Here is a 6,928-nt window from a genome sequence, read left to right as displayed (position 1 = left end):
AACTGATCAAAGCACATTCATCTTAAAATATTTGATGTTGTGGAAGATTAAATACAAAATTTCTGAAAGGCAACTATTATCAACTAGTAAGAATTGCTGAGAGAATGGAGCCTATCTGTAGCTCTTGACCTTAGTCTAATGGGAGTCTGCGGGAACAAGAGTTTCTAGACACACTTACTGTGGGAAACGGTTTACTCGGAGTTTTCCCTTTATTGGACACCTAAGGACTAATTTCAGACAGTGTTTTTCCCATACTGATTCTCTGAAGACTTGAGACATGAACTCATGTTGCAACTTAAATGTAATTCAGATAATTCAGGCAACTCCTATAGCGATTCCAGTGGCTGCAAAACTGTATTTTTTACTCTAATTTCTTTTTAATGCTTTAGCAGTGTAGATTGTCAGATGCTTTCTGTTGAGGCACAGCCTTATGAGACACTCCAGGCCAAGATGCCAATGTATTCCGACAGCCCCATTTGTCAAAAAGGTTGGTTTATTTTTTTTTTTTTCAACTGATACTAAAACAAACCTGCATTTTGTGACCATCGGCATAGGACGCTCAAATTGAAAGTTTAGGGATTTGAAAGGCATCTACCTTCCGCAGAAAGAATCTACTCCTGTTTGGAAAGTAGCAGCTCTTTGCCATGCTGATATCGTGGACAGGCAGGTGACTATTTTACTGTACCTGTAAAAGCATCCAAACTCTCCCGCTGCCTTCTCTCTTCCTGGCACTGCCATAAGGAGGATGGGGACTTGGCAGTGCAGAAAGCATCTGATTGTCGTTGACCTCCAAAATGAGACTTCTGATGGCACAGCCTGTTAGTGTGTTCCCCAACATGAGATGGAAAACTAGGACTGGAAGTGCTTTGCAAACAGTTTTGGTGGTATTTGTCACACATTTAATACAAGTCTAGAACCTAGAAAATTATTCTTTAAAATTAGAAGTAACTGGTAAACCTTTTTTTCCCTTAAAATAAATGTTTTCTGGCTTCTTTTTGCACAGACATGTATGTTAAGATGTTACTTATAAGCATTGATGAAGGCTATACTCGTTCCAGAAGGAGCTATCTGTAGAAATGGCATTTAACTTAGTAACAAAAGCAAGAGAAGGTAACTTTTGTACAGGGAGGTTGGGGAAAGCCCTTTTTTATGGGAATTGAAAGAAACACAGCGGGAGGAAGAGAAGAGGAAAACAAAACTGATAGAGAGTGGGAAAGTAGCACAGTCAAGACCATGGATGGCATCAAAGAAATTGGAAATGAAAGCAGAACACTTTGAGCTTTGTCCAACAGTTTTGCAAATTACAGCTCAAAATACCTTTCTCGTTTGAAGGCAAAAACACTTAAAATATGCGGTTCTTTTTTAAAATAACTATGTGGAGGTGATACTTTCCTAATGAACAAACACATGAGAATCGGAGTGGCTGATTTATTCACAAAAAGATTTCCTCAAATTATTTTTCATTGGTGGAGAGCAAATGAAAGTGTGAGGTTTTTTTATGGGTGTTGCAAAGTATTTTTTGGAGATGACTGGATGAGTTGCAGAATGAATATGTCAAGAGAGAAAGGAATCAACTGTAATTTGCCCACCGGTCATTTTCTTACTGGTGGTAGTGGTATCTGAGAAGAAGCAGAGCATGGGCTGTTATGGCTGAGATGGCGAGGTTAGCATCTCTGCAGCACGTCTGATTCTCAGGGTGCTCTTTTGGTATCAAATGACACAGTTCATAAGAGCTCAACAGTGTTGTTTCTCCTCAAGTATTATTTCAGAATAGAACTATTTTAAGATCTTTCTTGTTCAGTCTTTGAAATCTGTACTTTCAATACGTACTGCTGCATGCAAATTTTGGAGAGGGGAAAAAAGCATAGGAATTAGATTTAGTGGGAAATCTTTATCTTAAGCCCGTCCTGCTATACCTCCAAATAACAAACCGAGACAGTTCAGGAGAAAGTCAGAATTGTGCGGAAGTTATGAATTGTTTATTTCCTTAATGTAAATAGCACGTGTTTTTAATTTTTGCTGTTGCTTAATATAGACTTTCTGGCTGGGAATACAAAAGTAAAATAAATCAGATGTGCGAATTGTTTGCTGATACAGAAAGGATTTTCCCAGGGATATGCAAAGTTGGCTCTGTGTGACTACTTGTCCTTCCTGCCCGATTCCTGCATTGGTGAGCTTTGAACGCATCCACAGCCACAGTGCTTTACCTTCGAGTTGTGTGAATGTGATTTTTTGGTGTGCCTTTAAGAGACGCTTGAGCGAGTTTGCCCCTACAGTGCACTGTGTTCGTTCTCACTGCTTCATCTTGGTGCCTTGAACAATTACAGCCTGACAGTACATGCAATGGAGAGGGAAAATCCGAGATTTATTGTGGAGTCGGAGTTTCTGTTTTCCCCAAACAGGAGCTTTCTTTTAGTGGTATTCAGCAAGTTCCCTTTCTCACAGGAACTGTGCCAGAAGATGGCATTGCTGTACGCAGAGCGCTCATCTCCATTGCAACAAGTCATTATGAGGAGTGGAAAAACTGCAGCTTGAAAGTCCATTAGACTGAGTCAGGCTGACTGGAAACGAATTTGCCTTCATATGACAAGTCAAGGACAGTTCTGTTAAAATATATAACATGCTGAGGAGGTGGTTTTGTTTTTTTAATTATTGCTGTTTAACAAGAAGCTTGTGTTTAAAAGTATAGATTAATCTGTAGGCTAAGGGGGTGTGTCTTGATACCAAGAACTCTTTTTTTTTTTTTCTTTTTTTTTTTTTTTTCTCCAAAGGCAAATAGAAGAAGCTATAAAATGCCCCCACTGCTCACACCACCTCCTGCCAGCATCTTTCTCTTTGGCTTCAGGATCTGCTCGTTTTCCTCAAAACACCTTCTCCCAGCCATCCCTTAGGTGCAGTGGAAAAAGTGTTCTCGATAAACTCTGGCACTTTGGTTTTGCTATGGTTTATGTGCAAGGGCAAGTAGTACTTGGCACACTCCAAAGGCGTCTGCAGTGAGTTTAATCCCGAAAGATAGTAAGCAGCCCTTTGGGGTAGGAGAAAGCCTGAAAAGTTTTACACAAAGAACGGAAATGTGATTTTTTTTTTTTTTTCCAATTTTGTACTTTATAGCAAATTCTTAGGAGATGGAGCGCTGTAGCTCTGATTTCCACAGTCTGTCCGTTCCTGCCACGAGCTTGGGAAATCTTTATGTTGCCTTATGCTGACGGCTGAACTGTAGGAACCACCTCCTTCAATTATGTCCCGAACACTAAACAGAGATGCACAGAAATTTAATTAGAAAGTCATAATGCTGGAAATGAACAAATACCAGAGAACTTCCTTTTGCTGACACTGTAAATGAAGTTAGATTCTCTTGCCAGGAAGGCTTTGAGGGGGAGGAGAGGCAAGGCAAACAACAGCGAAGAGTGGAAAGAGTATACATCAGTTCTTTCAAGTTACCCTTTCAACCAAAAAGTGAGTACCTAGCATCCTTCTCTTGGAAACTTGGCCGTATTATGGTTCCTGATTCTCCTCCCTTCAAAACCACCTGGTTTTGGAAGAGGAAGCCAAGGATGTAGGTGCTGTACTTTAACTTGATGAAAAGTGACTCCATGGGATTTGGTTTGGCGTTAGTGATGGATAAGTAAGGTAGGGACAGAATTGGCACCAGGAATCAGGTTGGTGTGGGTTTGGTTTTTTTTTTTTTTGAGCGGGCCAGGACCCAAATGGGTGGGTAGATGTTATCTTGATCTTTATGCAGGTGCAGACTCCCTTCAGGAGAATATGAATCTGCTTCTCATATAAAACTTCTGATCCATCCGTTTAGCAGCAGTTCCTTTTGAGAGGGATCTCCTGGTTTGCTGTTGCCATTATATTCATGATAAGTGTTGTGAAGAATGGAACTTAAGAAAAACAAACAAACAAAAAAACCACCAAAAAACCACACCAAACCTAGACCGACATATTCGCCTTTGAAATACCCAAGGCTCTGATCTACAGTAATTCAAAGCTGTTATGTAGACATGGGCTAATGTGCTTTTGGCAAGTGCTTCTGGCAGTCTGTGGCTTGCTCTACCAGGAAGGTGAAAATTGTCCCTCGCTTAGTGGTTTAGGAGATAGCACACGAAGGGCTCTTCTCAGGTTTGGCGTTTTGTAGCTTATTTCTGAAGGGATTGCTGCTGGACAGAAGTATTTTGCTTTGCTGCAGTAGCCTGTTACTGCACAGAAGAAAACTCTTATTTTATGGTGAAACCCTCAAAGCATTCTCTAGCCAGAGAAAACCACTCCTTGTTCTGCTAGTTGGCAACAGATTGGTTTTGCCACTTTTTTTGGTTAGTTAAGTTGTAATGTAAGGAAGACTTTAACTCCATGATGGAAAAAACATTCTAAAGTTCAGTGGATATGAGTGTCCTCCTTGAAATGCATCTTTGGGTAGTAACCTGTTTGATTTTTTTTTTTTGTTTGGTTATTTTGTTTGGGTTTTTTTTTAATATTTTCCTGAGCTGAGTCACAAGTTATCAGCCTCAAAAGCACAGCCTCTGGCTTGAGCTCAATGGCATGTTCTGTTCTGCTCGTGGCAAGGCGGCTGCCGCTGAGGGAGACTGGACTGTTCAAATGGCAGAAAATAAAGTGTGGAAGAACAGCTTTAATTAGTGAAATGGGTTTCTCCCCCGCCCCAAGACAGAAGAGTCTCCTACTCAAGCTGCTTTGACACCCAGTGCAGTCTGCGAAGCAGCATTGAAACATTCTTGCTTTCCCCATCCTTTTCAGAGCCCCGGTGTGTGTGTGTGTATTTATACATGTATTTACTTACTAAAAAAAACTCTATGTCTGTGCTGGGCCTGCTCCAGCATTTCTTTTACACTTGGGATTTGCTCCTGTTTAATTCCGGAAGGGGTTAGATTTGAAAGGGGTGCAGCATTATGCTGAACTCCCTATGTACTCAGAGCTAAAAGCATTATCGATTGCATTTGCTATGAATGAAACAACTTAGACCTATCTGGAAAATGAGAGGAGGAGGAATGGGGGAAAAACAAATGAATGTTTCATGCCACGTATTTCAATGCAGTAGTTTCTTAGCTTTCTTTTATTCCTGGCTTCTTTGGTATTATACTTGGTGCGTGTTTTGTGCTGCAGGGTTCACAGTGCCCTGCCCCATCAGGCTGCACAAGGAATACTGCCGCTCGCTTTCGTCTCGGAGAGAAGCTGTAGGGCGCTATAGTCATTTTATGTCAGTGGTGTGGGGGCATAACACAATTTAGAGGGGAGGGGAAAAGTACAGAAAGAGATGTTTATTAAAAAAAAAAAAGATTCCAACATAAATATCTTTGTTTACAGTTTTCAGGAGAGTGGTATTGAGAACTGTTAAAGCTTTCTCAGAATCGGTTCCAGGTAGCACTGACCACAGCTCGTGTATACAGCATCACACAACAGTTTATTTCTATATTTGCTTCCTGTTCCTTCATGCTTCCTGTTCTCTCTGACCCTTGCTCCAATCTCCTCATTTTCATAGCACATCAAAGCCTATCTTCTGTTACTTCTTCATATGTGGGTTACCTTTTTCGTACTGAAATTATCAAATCTTATGAGGCTGAAACAATTCAGGCTTCAAGATCCATGTGCTTGTACTACAAGACTTTGTGTGCTTAACACAGAACTCTTCTTTTCTTAGTTAGCACACTGGAGAATACCTAGTCCCCTTCACTGTTAGATCCTATTATTGCACCGAGGAAGCCCTAAAATTGTAACAGCACTAAACTTTGTCCATCCTATGCTGAAGTGGTGATATTTTAGAAGAAGAATGAGGGCTGTTACCTGTCATCTTTGAACCACATGGGAAATGATGGTATTTTGTGAAACCTCTTTAGAAAATAAATCCTAATGTTGCTGACCTAGAATATTTCCTTGTGCTTCACAGTGACCATTGTCTCACTGACCTGCTCTGTTCTCTGCTGCAGCGATGTTCTGCTGATTTATTTTGTGCTCAAAAAGGAGATTTGTAACATGAAGGATTGGATAGAGTAGCAAACGCGTCTGAAAACTTCTCTTTATTGCTGTACGTGTGGCTATGAGAACGTGGCCCTCGGTTAACGGGCAGGAAAACCAGCCGTTTACTTACATGAGCCTTGGTTAGGTCTTGAACCGAAGCTGACCTAAATCCTTGTGAGCAAATTAGCTGCTGCTTGCTTGTGTTAAACTTGTTCCTTAAAGAAGTTCATTGGGCAAAACCCAAAGTAATAGGCAAGAAGATGTGGAGGGGACACACACACAAAAAAGAAGCGACTTTGGGACATTTATATCAAGTGACCTTTTTGATCCTTTATAAGCTTAAGGTCCTTTTTAATCTTGTGATGGTTACCTTTACAGAAAGCAAACAAGCCCTATGTGTAGTCTTACATGGTTACCACCGTGTCCTGGGCTTTTCGCAGCCAGTGCGGCCAAAGACAACTCTTCAGCCTCTTTGAATGGCCGTGCGGAGAAATACGCCGTGGAGCTGTTGAAGTGTGGGGGGGTCTCTGTGTTGTGTTTCGCTGGTGGCGGTGACACGCCGCTCGCTTTCTGCCAGCCCTGGCCCCTGACCTGCCTTTCCTTCTGTCCCTAGTTCTCCCAGCCTCCCCTTTCCCAGGGCTTTGCCTTCAGGTGCTGCTCGAAGTACTGGTGTAGACTTGCTTTCTTTGCACCGTTTCATTTTAGCAGCGCTGTAGTCGCACAAGTGCATAATAATGCAGCAGTAAAGCGAACTTCGATATCTTTTTAAACCAAACCAGCATCGTTTCTCAGCTGGCAAAACTGTTTTGAAGCAGCTGCTTTTCTCGGTTTCCCCCTTCCCCCCTCTCCTCCCCCCCCAGCTCTGGCACTGGTGCTGGCATTTCTGTAACTGGTCAGCCCCTGTCTGTAACGAAGTCAAGGTCGTACCCCCTTCCCAGTCGCTGGCGGGGGGTGAGTG

Source organism: Charadrius vociferus, unplaced genomic scaffold (assembly GCF_000708025.1).
Source record: "Charadrius vociferus isolate BGI_N301 unplaced genomic scaffold, ASM70802v2 scaffold767, whole genome shotgun sequence".
NCBI lineage: Eukaryota > Metazoa > Chordata > Aves > Charadriiformes > Charadriidae > Charadrius > Charadrius vociferus.
Note: the sequence above shows the minus strand (reverse complement) of the source record.